Source organism: Ptychodera flava, chromosome 13, assembly GCF_041260155.1.
Source record: "Ptychodera flava strain L36383 chromosome 13, AS_Pfla_20210202, whole genome shotgun sequence".
NCBI lineage: Eukaryota > Metazoa > Hemichordata > Enteropneusta > Ptychoderidae > Ptychodera > Ptychodera flava.
In genome coordinates, this window is record NC_091940.1 from 8,489,870 (window position 1) to 8,505,926 (window position 16,057).

The 16,057-nt window shown below is 41.1% G+C and overlaps 1 protein-coding gene across 1 annotated transcript in view; it reads left to right on the forward strand.

Moving 5' to 3' along the window:
- LOC139147320 (steroid 17-alpha-hydroxylase/17,20 lyase-like) overlaps positions 1 to 16,057 on the forward strand; it is an 80,415-nt gene that overhangs the window by 31,275 nt on the left and 33,083 nt on the right. The window lies entirely within an intron of this gene.

A 16,057-nucleotide genomic window follows, 5' to 3' on the forward strand; every position in this document is an offset into this window, starting at 1 on the left:
CCCTTCGTCCCAACCCCTTGCAGGCTACGGCCATGTAGTTTTGTTTGGTAACCTCTCTGCTGCCACAGAAGAATGATAAATCACACTTTGGTAGTGATAATATCTCCGAAAATAAAACTAAGGACTTACATGGAAAGAGCCTAGATTCATCTTTGAAAAGAAACATGATCATGTCATAAAGTTATCGGAGATCAAAACCTCATTCAGGAGTTTCAGCTTGCAACTGCACTGAGAAATAAGGTCAGATACTCAGCTTTCTGATAATATTGTGTGTTCGTATATCGGGGGAGTTGTGTTCCGGCAAAGTTCAATATAGCGTAATACAGGCTTAAACATGCTATGTAAAGAGTGCTGCTCTACCTGTGGAAAGTGACTTTAAATATCAATTTCTGCAGGTTTAAATTGCACTTTGACTTTGAAAAATTACAGCGCTGTATTGCTCAAGCATTGCATAGATGGCCTAATTTTGTAGATAATTAGACTGTGTTTTGTGCATTTTCATTCCAAAGGTATATGATATAAGCCATAAAGCTTTTCCTCCTTTCCCTAAAAAAGTTTTTTTCGACAGGGCACTGCCTTGGCAACGACCCTAAGTAGGTATGACCATGACCTTCAATGACCTATATTGCGATAGCAATTAACTTGCCAGCTTCAAATACCAACAAATACATATACCTTTAGTGTCATGGTATTTTCGGAGATGTCAGATTTTAGCTATTGCAGTGTCATGGCAAGAGGACCAACACTCATACCCACCGCCAGATTAATGACAAACAAGCATATTATGATAACCGAATATCCTAGCTCACTGGAAAACATAGTGATGGGAAGATGGTATTTGGGAGACAATAGACTGTGATGGCCCATTGACTATATTGGTTATACCAATAGGCGATCCCACACCATGCTTGGTATGACAACATTTCTGCGAAGCTTTTAGTCAATGCAGCCGAACATATTGCAGCTCCATTTTGTCATATTTTCAATTTTTCTTTTGCAAATGTAAATTTTCAGATGCTCTTAAAGTTGATAGAGTAGTACCCATCTTTAAAAAGGTCCAAAAGAGATTCCTGCAAAATATTTCCCTATTTCAGCGTTACCTCTTATTAGCAAAATTTTGGACAAGACTGTCAATAATCGGCTTGAAATTATTCTAACAATCATGACTTGTTATAAGCATCAGTATGGTTTTCGTAAGAACCATAGTGCAGAGTTGTCTCTTATAAATTTACTGAGGCACCTGACATCACAAATTGACCAGGAAAATAGTACAATAAGAATCTTCCCAGATTTTTCGAAGGATTTTGATACCATTGACAATGAAATCCTCTTAGTAAAGGTCCTATATTATGGTGTGAAAGGGGAAATCCTTTACTATCAGAGATATCAACATGTGTCTGTAGATTGTATTAATTCAGTTCATGACAATTACCTGTCGCATGTGGAGACAGGGATCAATACTTGGTCCTACACTCTTTTTTCTTTACATTAATGATCTTCCTAATTCATGCGATTACTTCGACTTTCGTCTATTTGCAGACTCAACCCTTTTCATACATATTCTAATGGCACTGTTTTGATCTTTCACCAGTAGAAAATCTTTTGAGAAATGTAACACGTTGGTTGACGCTAATAGGCTCACCTTAAACATAAATGAGACAAACTATGTATTTTCCATCAAAAACGTAGAGCGGTGTATTTACATGGTTATCTGTGTGTGAAAAATCAACCTCTAGTTCAGATTCACCAAGCATCATTTGTCGGGGGTAATTATTAATAAGCACCTTACATGGAAACAACACATTACAAAGGTAAACGCGATGATAAGAAAGAAGGCCGGAATATTATTTAAATTAAGACACGCTGTACCACAAAGTATTCTCATTTTGCACTATATATCATTATTCAACCCATGTAACATATGGCTTAGAAGTATGGGGGAATACATTTTCATCGTATCTAAATCCAATTCATATCGCTCAGAAAATGTGTATGCGCAGTATAATATTCTCTGAATTTAGAGAGCCATCTTCACCTTTGATCCAAAATCTACGTATTCAGGATGTTCATAAGCTCTGCAAGTTGCTAAATCTGTACTTTATGTTTGATTTGCTCCATCAAAATGTTCCTTACTACTTATCATATTATTTTCATATTATCAAGAGTGTTCGCGTTTACATGCACAAAAAATGCGTATTCACGCATTGGAATTGACTCTCTCTCTACGCATTTCTTTCATTGTTATGCGTTTTCTATTCGCAAAGGAAAACAGTAAAATGTTTCCGAAAGCACTCCCTGTGACTGAGCTCTTGTGAGAACCAGAGGATATTAGTGCCCGCTTGTCATTAAATTTGTTGCAACGTTTCTGTCAATCACTCATTCGTGTGGAAATTTTCGGATTCTCTGGGCGTTGTCTGAAACATTGGCATCGTAGTTAAAAGGCACGTTATCATATCAACTGTGTCTATGAACTACGTATACGTTGATCATTTTCAGGCGAGCGATAGTTTCTGAAACTTATGACGCAAAGTGAGTGACTGACAGAAATGTTGCAACAAATTAAATGCCAACCGTTCATGATGATCGCATCTCGCTGTCCCCAAATTTGATCAAAGAGTCCGTGAAAAAATGATTCAGAGGATCAATCGAAAGACACTTCTGGGCAACCCAACATGGAGAACACGGAGAAGCGCAGTGAAATTGAACCCATGTCGGAATCCACGACGTATTGTCCTGTTGTCGGCGATACAACAACAGGGGATCAGCGCCAAAGTGAAGCCGTGAGCCGTGATGATAATGCACCGGTTACCAAAACAATTCCATCCACACCACACCCAGGCTACCAAGAGCAGTGCAAGACTGAATATCCATAGTTACGTTTTGATGTATAAATATAAATGTTTACATTTCGAACACTGCTAGTGCCTGAATTAGCTATATACCTCTAACCTTTGGGTTGCCCGATGTGTTTTGACGGCCGCATGTATACCCTTCGCTGTACGTTTCAGCATGTTTGAAACACAGCCCAGTTGTTCAATTAAGTTGTTCGTCGAACTGTTTACATTAAAATAATGTTACATGTACATCGTACAATCCGAATTGGTAGTGTAGATTTATTGAACGGCTCATCGTATTTTGTAGTCAGTTTTCATTCCACCCATCGAGTGCGGAAGTGAATTACGCATGCATAGGGGCCCTACAGCCATTACGCAATTTTAGCACACTATTAAATGCGTATGCCGCACATGTATACATCTGCAGGTCAATCTTCAATATCTTACACAGGTGCAAAAATATAGAACATATTGTTGAATTTTGTTAAAAATCAAACTTCTATGTGTAAGTTCACAAAAGCTATCTTTTATGAGAATGTCTTGCTCTATGTTAATGTGCTTAAGTACATGTACGAAGGTAAAACGAATTCTAGCTGTAATCATCTAACTTTGTGGGATTTTTTACTGTCACAGTTACCATCTTCTCTTCACAAAATTACATGTATCAATATATATACATCAATACATTTTCAATACAATGTACATATATTAAAGTTAACAGGCTAGGCTCGACTAGCACAAGACTATATTCGTAGCTTCTTATTGTCAATGTATTCTGCGGAATTTGAATTGTATTATATTTCTTGAATATTAAATATGGCAATAAAATAATGATGAAGATGATGACGATGATGACGACGATGATGATGATGATGATGATGATGATTGACTTGTCGCCTGAAAAACCAACGTGTCGGTTTTCCACGCGGCGTCGCCTGACCTCATCGGACGACGCGACGATATCATACAAACGAGGCAACTCCACGGGCAACTCGAATTGCCTACCGCGTTGCTCGTCGCGTTGCCTACCGAGGTGCCTCGTGTAACTCGACCATGCGACTGTTAGGTAGCCGTCATTATTTACGGTCTGGCGGGGGTGGGGGGGGTGGGTTGGAGTAATTTCATCGGAAACTCCGAAATTTCGAGTACCCCTTGCAAACCATGATGAATTTGAGTAACCCCCCTCTCTAACTCAGAAATTTTGACTGACCCCCCCCTCTTAGAAGAGCTAAATACCAATACACGTACTTGTAAAATTTACAAAAATACAGCGATAGTAAAGACCTTTCAAATCCTGATGTACCCTGCTTTATTATTATCGGTTATCTAATGACGGTTGAAAAAGGTGAAACAAACTAAATGAAATTCAAAGTGACAACGAAATATAGATATTAAAGCTCACGCTATAACCAGTATCTAACCACATAGTACTGTTTAATTTGGATGGTATCATGACTAGGTTTTCACTAGGATATATGACTGGGCAGAGTTTGAAAGTAAAAGGGGAATAACATGTGCGAGGCTGAGGGGGAAGTGTCAGAGGGGATATTCACGATCTTGCGTGGAAAACTTTGAGAAATTGATTTGTTCAATGGTGCAGCCTGGTGCAATTTGAAAGCCTCAAAGGTGTTTTTTAATTTGTTTTTAACTAGTAAAACTGTTAGAACGCCCTAAGGGAAGAGCACGGGAGGGGTGTCCCCCTCTCGCATCGAAAATTTTGAGAAATTGATGGGTGCAACCATGGTGCAATTTGAGAGGTGTTTCAATTTATTTTGCTTAAAAAATTGAGTAAACCCCCTTCTTCCTCTCCACATTTTGAGCAACCCCCTTGAAGTTTTCAATTTTTGAGTTAGTCCCTCACAGGCTTACGATCCCCAGGCCGTAAATAATGACGGCTCCCTTAGGTATACTAGTCCCAGATCGGCCTGAAAGTTCTTATAAGGTTCCGTGGTGCATTGCGCACAGTGAACGTTCATAATTCTAATAAACTCAATTAAAGGTTTCACCCTGACAAATATTTTCGTGGCCGAATTATGAAATACAACATTCATTTTGAGTTTCATTGATATATACCAGTCTTGTACGCCAATACGTTGTACAACATAAAATCTCATAATTTGGTTGTTTACTGTACATATACCTACAGAGTTTGACACGACCAAGGAAATGCTCTATGGGATGACCAGGAATAGGCGTAGATCTCTTGCGTGGATCGCTCCGGATCACTGTTGTTTCTACCAAGAGTATAATCAATATTTTGGTCAAGAGCACCAGCCTGAGGGCATGTGTTGTTAACTTTATTGCACCGACAATTTGAAATCATCACAAAATACAGTATTTGTACTGTGCGTATGTGCGCTACCAATGGCGTTCGGACGGCTTGCCGGCAAGAGGGCAATAGCAATTCAAACCACGTTATATCACAGTTTTTTGGAATGTCACGTTGCGGAGTTGCATCCAATCACGAGATCAGTACTGTAGTTGAGGTGTAATATTATTATAGCTTTGTCAATACCAGTGAATTTTGTGACCTCATACCCTCAGATACGTACTGATAATGTATCCAATCATCCATCTTGCTATCAAAGATGTTTTGTACATCTTCAAAGTCAGTGACATCTCAAAAACTATAAAATAACAGCATTAATATATCCCCGTCCTCCCACAATTGACTCATCAAGCAAACTTTGCGCTCCATCATGTACTCGGCTCCGCCTTGTTGTGCAAATTTTGCTTTCGTCCATTATAAGCTGGGAGGGGTACATTTCTTTAACCTGATTTTTCACCATTAAAATGAATCTTTAACCCAACATGTAGTATATGTTTGGGTAGGTCGACAATTGAAGATTATAAAAATTGTGAGAATATTTAAAAACCTGTTTGCGTGTGTTTGTTTTGCTCAAAAATGTGTGTTTTTGAGTTTTTTCACTTAAAAAAGTGTAAGTACGAGAGGGTGATGGCAATTGGTGAGCCGTTTACTGCAATCGATAGCAGGGTAAGGTGTGTAAAAAACCGTGTCTTGGATTTTTGATACTCCGCTTTGTTTTTGCACAATTAGCCTCGAAAGTGAGAAGTGGTGGATTCTGAATAAATTAACGGCTTTTGTCCACGTTTGTCACGATATCTTTTGTTTTCGGAACATTATCGGAATTCTGAGACATGGTTTTGTAGAAACAGTCACTAACTACAACCTGTGCAAAGATAAGGCTAATCCGTCAACGTGGCGCCAAGTTACACTCTCCAGAAGTTGCGATACATTGCCAAAAACGGAACGGAGTAAATCGCAGAAATGTGTATGCGACCCTTGGAGTCGCACAAAGTCAGCTTAAATTCCGGTTCGCTCACATTTTCGGTGGAAATTCCCAGCCCATAATGAAGTACAGGACTTTTTACACAATTGTCTGAATTTGTGGTATGAATGAAATTATACATGACGTGAAAATTGGAAGAAAATGAACACTGAAACGGCCAGTTCGCGGCGTAAGCGTTAGGCTTTATTTACACAACTGTCATTCCGAGCTAAATCTGGGGATAATCTTCTAGCTAAATACAAACTAGCGTATTAACTGTGCACTGTAGTGTACAGGTTAAAATTTGATTATCAAGCGAAGAAATGGCTGGCTGCATATATACTTCGTAAACTTATGTGAGTTTGCATGCCAAGTCCGATGACATCGTGTTTTCCTCTCTTTTGGTTGCGCAACCGTCACGGCGTTTTCAGCTTCCTGCCTGGAGAGAGACACGTGACCATGAATTTACAATGTGGTACATACCGACAAAGACGAATTCATTCAGACGCCGTGTTGCGTACGTTAGCTTTTACGTTCCGTACTGCATGTTGAAGTACGACCACAGTCCGCCTTGAACATGGCATGGAGCTAAAAACGGACAGCTACATGAACGCGGTTTCCGACCTCAGAAGCACCAGTGCCGGGCTAACTTTGTGTTGTGCCATGTTAGAACCCATCGTTAGGCTAAACTAAATATAACACCTGGCAATATCTGGTATCTAAAACGATTTCCTGATAGAAAGATAAAAGTTGCGAAAAACTGAAATAAATTGAATCTGACACGAAACTTGAACAATTCTAAAAGCAACTAGTTTTGGCTTCGCGAGTGCCATGGAGGCGAGTACCTAACACAGATGTGAATCTCTGACCACGCTGATATTAAACTGAATGCGTCATTCTAAAACCGCGACGGTCGAATTTTGTACAAGTAATGAAATGCGTGAACTTCAATCAAACAGTTGAATATTGCGTTGGCTGATCTGTGGAAACGAGCATTCGTCGTTCTCCGGTGGCGACTGTCCGTTGACTATAATAGCGACGATAGACAGGCCAGCAGCACGCTGTTTTTCAGCGTGATTGAGTTTATCCACAGGAAAAAGTAGTTGCTGATTCAAAAAAAAAGCACGTTCACGGTTGTTTATTTTTTTCTCAAATTCATGGAAAGTATTCTCTCATTTTCAATTTTGGCTTGTTTAAATTTATTGCATAAGTTTATAATTACCTAATAACAATTCAATCGCAATGATTTTAAAGCTATACCGACATGAATTTGTGCTGTGAAATATCGCATACTTTTCAATCGAGATTGATTTCGACCCTGGACTTCGACTCACTTCATGAGCAGTCCGCCAATAAAAGTTCAGTTGATCGAGACAAATTATGTATGCTCTATGATTAGCTCCGGTACAGATTGAAAAACAAATGCTAGGTCAACATTGCGTTTACATTGTAAATCACGGCATTCTAAACTCTACGTGCATTACCCGCATCACGTTCCCTCTGTGTCCGCATAGAATTTACAAAACAATAAGCTCACGTTTCCAAACCGGGCAGAGCAGACACAGGCGCGATTTTCTCGTTAATATAAAATTTCGAACTGTTGGCATATTTCTAATTTCTGCTGAGAGGAATGTTGCTCGCCCGACTGTCGAAACAAAAAGACGTCGCAACCATTTTCACAAAAAAGATAGAAAACTTGTGGTGACGTACAGGAACGTAATCTTCATTGCATGCTTTACGTGTAAACCGTAACGTAGCGGTAACAATTTTGGTTGCCGGATTTCACTGGGCATTTGCAGACGTTAAAAATCATCTGACATTTTTATCATCAGTCGCAATTAGTTCGGAGCGGGATTAATTTTGAATGTCGGCCTTCATATAAGGTGCAGACAAACATGTAAACTGTTATCAGAAAAAGACGTAATTTTTGGATTTTTGGAGTAGCCTGGTTTGATTGGGGCGGGGTCAGTTTTGAATGTCAGACTATACTTTTCATTGAGTCCACGTCATTTGTTAGCGGGCACAAATGTACGTTTATGTTTTCGGTGGCGATTAATTTTGAATGCTGGACTTTATTTAGCAAACACGTAAAGACAATGACCTACTATTTGGATTTTCGGCCGTTATTTGTTTTGTACGGGAACAGTTTTATTAAATACGTGTTATAGGAAAACGAAGTAAAAATTACGTAAACTACAATGAGCAGCCTCTCTGTTGTGCGCAAGATGTATCACCAGTTTTTGTTCGAAGCTCAGTTTAGTCACGGTCCGGACCGTGGTTTAGTGTTGAATGAGTAAGCGTTCTGCGTTACATTCCTCGCTTGCGACCATTTCCAGTTGACATCTTTTCAACGCATCAGAAACTGGAGTTTTAAGCCTGACTGTAACTCTGACAATTTTAACTGTTCTCTCATTCCCAGCCATATGCTTGATATTTCGCTTTTGTGGACCATGCTTTTGCAATCGACGGCTACTAAGCTTCAGCATGTTCAGTAGCCACGACATACTTCCTGCCGGCAGCTGGGAAGAAGACTGACGCATGCGCACTCCTCCGGACGTAATTAGCGTAATCTACTTATGCTCTTGAGATAGCCTTGACTAATCTGGAAACCGTTAAGACACAAGAAAAACACGGCACGCGAACTGGCCTACAATGCTCATTTTTGTTAAAATCTAACTCATTTCCGAGTATGTTATGGTTTCAAACTTATCGTCCACTCAAAGGCCATATTAGACAGATTCAAAATTTACCATAAAACAAAAAATGACCAAAATCACTCAAGGAAGGTGGGTCTGAAATGTAATACATGCGTAATAAATTCTATAGGAGTCGGCATGCCGTGGCAATGAACGGAATGTAAAGTGTTGTGTCTATTATGGGTTACCATTTGTGTTAAGTCTTAAGCTATGTAGGAACTAATGTCGGCTCCCGCCCGCACCATGTGTTGTAAAGAATATACCGCTTATGGTCACATTCATGATGGAAAATATGTTGGCCAAATGCGCTCTACCCTTACTCTATCCAAGACTACCTTGGTTCCTTAGGGCTACTGTTTCACACAAAATTTGCACGGACAAAATGTCGACTACACGTCGGCTACCCTCCACTACCTTGTCTCCTATGGGCTACCGATTTTGAGCATATTCTGGATGGGAAAAAATGTCCGCTACCCTCCGCTACCTTGTCTCCTATGGGCTACCGATTTTGACTCCTCCAAACAATCTTTTAGTGAAAATAAAGTCTGAAACTTGTCCGCTACCCGTCGCTACCCTCCGCTACCTTGTGTTCTATGGGCTACCGATTTTGAGCATATTCTGGATGGGGAAAAATGTCCGCTACCCTCCGCTACCTTGTCTCCTATGGGCTACCGATTTTGAGCATATTCTGGATGGGGAAAAATGTCCGCTACCCTCCGCTACCTTGTGTTCTATGGGCTACCGATTTTGAGCATATTCTGGATGGGAAAAAATGTCCGCTACCCTCCGCTACCTTGTCTCCTATGGGCTACCGATTTTGAGCATATTCTGGATGGGGAAAAATGTCCGCTACCCTCCGCTACCTTGTGTTCTATGGGCTACCGATTTTGACTCCTCCAAACAATCTTTTAGTGACAATAAAGTCTGAAACTTGTCCGCTACCCGTCGCTACCCTCCGCTACCTGGCTTTCTATGGGCTACCGATTTTGAGCATATTCTGGATGGGGAAAAATGTCCGCTACCCTCCGCTACCTTGTCTCCTATGGGCTACCGATTTTGAGCATATTCTGGATGGGAAAAAATGTCCGCTACCCTCCGCTACCTTGTCTCCTATGGGCTACCGATTTTGACTCCTCCAAACAATCTTTTAGTGACAATAAAGTCTGAAACTTGTCCGCTACCCGTCGCTACCCTCCGCTACCTTGTGTTCTATGGGCTACCGATTTTGAGCATATTCTGGATGGGGAAAAATGTCCGCTACCCTCTGCTACCTGGCTTTCTATGGGCTACCGATTTTGAGCATATTCTGGATGGGGAAAAATGTCCGCTACCCTCCGCTACCTTGTCTCCTATGGGCTACCGATTTTGAGCATATTCTGGATGGGAAAAAATGTCCGCTACCCTCCGCTACCTTGTCTCCTATGGGCTACCGATTTTGACTCCTCCAAACAATCTTTTAGTGACAATAAAGTCTGAAACTTGTCCGCTACCCGTCGCTACCCTCCGCTACCTGTGTTTCTATGGGCTACCGATTTTGAGCATATTCTGGATGGGGAAAAATGTCCGCTACCCTCCGCTACCTTGTCTCATAGGCTACCGATTTTGAGCATATTCTGAATGAGAAAAAATGTCCGCTACCCTCCGCTACCTTGTCTCCTATGGGCTACCGATTTTGACTCCTCCAAACAATCTTTTAGTGACAATAAAGTCTGAAACTTGTCCGCTACCCGTCGCTACCCTCCGCTACCTGGTGTTCTATGGGCTACCGAGTTTGAGCATATTCTGGATGGGGAAAAGTGTCCGCTACCCTCCGCTACCTTGTCTCCTATGGGCTACCGATTTTGACTCCTCCAAACAATCTTTTAGTGAAAATAAAGTCTGAAACTTGTCCGCTACCCGTCGCTACCCTCCGCTACCTGGCTTTCTATGGGCTACCGATTTTGAGCATATTCTGGATGGGGAAAAATGTCCGCTACCCTCCGCTACCTTGTCTCCTATAGGCTACCGATTTTGAGCATATTCTGAATGAGAAAAAATGTCCGCTACCCTCCGCTACCTTGTCTCCTATGGGCTACCGATTTTGACTCCTCCAAACAATCTTTTGGTGACAATAAAGTCTGAAACTTGTCCGCTACCCGTCGCTACCCTCCGCTACCTTGTGTTCTATGGGCTACCGATTTTGAGCATATTCTGGATGGGGAAAAGTGTCCGCTACCCTCCGCTACCTTGTCTCCCATGGGCTACCGATTTTGAGCATATTCTGGATGGGAAAAAATGTCCGCTACCCTCCGCTACCTTGTCTCCTATGGGCTACCGATTTTGACTCCTCCAAACAATCTTTTAGTGAAAATAAAGTCTGAAACTTGTCCGCTACCCGTCGCTACCCTCTGCTACCTGGCTTTCTATGGGCTACCGATTTTGAGCATATTCTGGATGGGGAAAATGTCCGCTACCCTCCGCTACCTTGTCTCCTATGGGCTACCGATTTTGACTCCTCCAAACAATCTTTTAGTGACAATAAAGTCTGAAACTTGTCCGCTACCCGTCGCTACCCTCCGCTACCTGGCTTTTTATGGGCTACCGATTTTGAGCATATTCTGGATGGGGAAAAGTGTCCGCTACCCTCCGCTATCTTGTCTCCCATGGGCTACCGATTTTGAGCATATTCTGGATGGAAAAAATGTCCGCTACCCTCCGCTACCTTGTCTCCTATGGGCTACCGATTTTGACTCCTCCAAACAATCTTTTAGTGAAAATAAAGTCTGAAACTTGTCCGCTACCCGTCGCTACCCTCCGCTACCTGGCTTTTTATGGGCTACCGATTTTGAGCATATTCTGGATGGGGAAAAGTGTCCGCTACCCTCCGCTACCTTGTCTCCCATGGGCTACCGATTTTGAGCATATTCTGGATGGGAAAAAATGTCCGCTACCCTCCGCTACCTTGTCTCCTATGGGCTACCGATTTTGACTCCTCCAAACAATCTTTTAGTGAAAATAAAGTCTGAAACTTGTCCGCTACCCGTCGCTACCCTCTGCTACCTGGCTTTCTATGGGCTACCGATTTTGAGCATATTCTGGATGGGGAAAATGTCCGCTACCCTCCGCTACCTTGTCTCCTATGGGCTACCGATTTTGACTCCTCCAAACAATCTTTTAGTGACAATAAAGTCTGAAACTTGTCCGCTACCCGTCGCTACCCTCCGCTACCTGGCTTTCTATGGGCTACCGATTTTGAGCATATTCTGGATGGGGAAAAATGTCCGCTACCCTCCGCTACCTTGTCTCCTATAGGCTACCGATTTTGAGCATATTCTGAATGAGAAAAAATGTCCGCTACCCTCCGCTACCTTGTCTCCTATAGGCTACCGATTTTGACTCCTCCAAACAATCTTTTAGTGACAATAAAGTCTGAAACTTGTCCGCTACCCGTCGCTACCCTCCGCTACCTTGTGTTCTATGGGCTACCGATTTTGAGCATATTCTGGATGGGGAAAAATGTCCGCTACCCTCCGCTACCTTGTCTCCCATGGGCTACCGATTTTGAGCATATTCTGGATGGGGAAAAATGTCCGCTACCCTCCGCTACCTTGTGTTCTATGGGCTACCGATTTTGACTCCTCCAAACAATCTTTTAGTGAAAATAAAGTCTGAAACTTGTCCGCTACCCGTCGCTACCCTCCGCTACCTTGTGTTCTATGGGCTACCGATTTTGAGCATATTCTGGATGGGGAAAAATGTCCGCTACCCTCCGCTACCTTGTCTCCTATGGGCTACCGATTTTGACTCCTCCAAACTACTAGTATCTTTTTGTGAAAATAATGTCTGAAACTTGTCGGCTACCCGTCGGCTACCCTCCGCTACCTTGTCTCCTATGGGCTACCGTTTTTGAGCATATTCTGGAATGGGAAAAATGTCCGCTACCTCATAATGCTCAATAAATCTGTAAATGTAATTATATTATTTTAAAAATTTTGGGCAAAGTTGCGATCGTTTAGGAAAAATAAAAAAACGATTTAAGATTTCTTACTTGTACTAACTTGAATCTCCGGTCAACCAAGTGCATCCCTATAATTTATGCGTCGTAACCGACACCAATTTGATTTATTTATTTGATTACAAACGCTGCAAATTTCATTTTACAGGTTTTATAGACACTTTGAAAGTAGGTGCTCATTTATAAAAAAAGTTCCAGCTGTCAATAATGTCAAGTGTAAGATAGAGAAAAAAGTCCGGCTTTTCTATTATGTAATACAATCGTTAAAACTTGTACCAGCGTACTAATACATCATTACGGCTTGTTATCTATTTATTTCAAGATTATTTGGTTTCCGCTACCCCCGATACCGATCGATACGTAGCGGAGACCTCGGCGAAAAAAAAATTGTGCCCCGAATCCTGCATTGTATATACGCAAAGTGTTTTGCAGTTAATGACGACTTAATATGTAAACTTATACGTGACAGTTTGTATAATTAAAGAGAATACACGTGCTTAATTGTTTCCTTCGATTTTTTCTGGCTCCAATTAAGATTTATCCTAGTTAGTTGGTCAAAATATATTTTCATTTTATTCAGCGCTGCTTTATGATTGTTCCTTAGGACACCTATTTGGTATTTTTGATACGTTCAGAGTAAAGACTTTAATACGCTGAAAAACACCATGAGATGTTTTGTTTCAAAACATCGCAATAAGTGTTGTGTGTGTTTTCAGACGCAACTCAAAAAGAAGTTGCGCGATACTGATACTGACGTATCGTCTGCCTGGGGGAGTGCGTGCGATGAGGTACTGGACGATCAACAAAGCAGAGGCTCACAAGGAGTTAGACTGGTATAAGGAGGGTTTATTGGCTTGATTTCACCATACAATGACGTGCCCAGCAGGATCGTGTTCTGCTCTTTCTCATAAAATTCTCCCTTAAATGAGCGAAACTACAATCTAATCATATTGATTTACTAAAATGGTCGTCCATTGGGCACAGATTGAAATATATTTCCATACAATGTTAAGGTCTGAAATTTACATCGAGTGATTGGTTTGCACTTAATTAAAGCCGGTTTTGTAACAGTCCTTGATTGTTCCTTAAGATATACTTTCTATTTAAAGCAAGATATCTCCAACAAGATAAATGTTTTGCTGAATCACTGATACTCCTTGAACTTTGTTCATTTTGAAGTCCGTTAAAGTGCAAGGTGATTGACCTATAACAATGACTAATAAGACTCCGTAGTCATTCGATACATAAGAGTAAATAAATATGAATATATCGATACATAAGAGTAAATAAGTATGAATATAATAACTACATAATTCTTGCCTTGTAACAATACTCTGGCCGATACTAGTTAAAATTGGCTTTCAACAACTGCCAACACTTCATTTTTCGCCGCATTCTATGGTTGCGAACCCTTATGGCCTTTAAATGTAAATAATTTGTGCGAATTCAACCATTATAATGGTTTTATAATCCCCTCCTTTCTCTGCTAGGCGACTGGATGCCGTATCTTGTGAGTTCGAACATGATTGAAAACTGGCCGTATATTCTTTCCCATCGGATAACATTTTACTAATATTGACCGAGGATCTAAACAACCAAATCTGCCGTCTTGCGCATGAAGCGGCGAGTCAGACATCAGCTCTGCAGATTAAATGACGCTCTATCAAAAGAACGTACCAGTGACGTTTTCTCAGCAATAAATGAATGCCACAGGAAGTCAGAGATAAAAAGGGTGTTCGGCCGATCGCAAACCTCTGTCTGAAGTAGCGGAATCAAACTGGCCTCTGATCAAATTCTGTCCATAGTTGCCATGGCTTGTCAATACCAAGTAGCGGGACTTTCATTACTTCAAATTGCATTTCCTGACAGAGGGCTCTGAACTAATCGCATTTGACCTCTAAAGGCAACCATCTATGCAACCACTGGCATCAAGCTCTCAAATAAATTGTTGCTGAATATTTAACTTCCTTGGTGCAGGCGAAGAAGGTGGCCCCACAAGGTGACGCCCCGCTTAGCAGTACATTGACAAGCTGAACATTTTACTGCGGTAAACCGAAAACACATTAATTTTGTCTTAATATAGGTTCCTTGATTTTGGAGTAGCATTATATTTTTTAATCCAACTATTGTGAGACAACGTGGTTTTAAACTGTCGGGTTTATATGTAAACAGTATTAAGTTCACACTATCACCATAACGGCTGGTGAGAATTACATATTTTGTGGGTTGATGTTGCGAATTTGCAGTCTAACAGAGGACTGGTGAGTTTTTCAACAGTTTTACCACAGAGTGGTTAGGATCACAAGTCTCCCAATAAGCGATGAGAATCACAAATCATACTGGTGGATGATAAGACTTCTCCCTACCATCAGGTAGAATACAGAATCAGGCTACCTCATAGTTCTCAGCACAGTCATGTTGGTGAGAGCTACAATTTCTCAGCATGTAGTAGTGAGAATGACAGCAAAGTCTCACCATTGGTGAGAAAGTGGAACTTTCACACCCTAGTCACAATTTTCTTTTCCATGGTAAATTGCGCAATTCCCACTACTTCAGATAGCCTTTTGTTATGTCCAAAGGGATAAACTACGTGGTAGTGCTATGCATTGGGGAAAAAGTATGCTTCTTACTACGGCAAGAGTTTGAGATCTCATAAATACTTGGTACACTAAAATAATCGATGTTATGACATTAATTTATTAAAATTTGTTTCTCATCAATGGAAAGCATACCTATCCGTACCTCGCGCTCTAAATAAAAATTCATATACTCTGATTGTGCGATGATGAAATAGACAGCCACCAACGCCGAGGAGGTTCTTGTTTAGAATCGTTGAGGCCGTGGCCCGAGACGATTCTAAAAGAGAAACTCTGAGGGATGGTGGTTATCAGGTCATAATCACACATTGCCCATTTAAGTGTCATCCAATCCAAGTCGCAACGTACCTTGTGGGAAAAATGGTTTTATCATTCGGTTCTGCACAAACAACCAGTCTTTGTTTCCATTGCTTGATTCAAAAGATAAACGTCGATAGTGATCAATAATGATTTGCATATCGTGAAGGTGTCACCTGGTCACGGCGAACAACGTAATGTTTTTTGCACGTCTTATATTCATCTTCAATTTTCAAAACCAATGTACTAAAATCGCTTCGTGAGTTAGTGGTTAGCATGTAGGGCTTTCTTTGACTGTTGCAATGAGCTGTTCTTGAACTTGACACTGCTCAATGCTTCATGGACAACT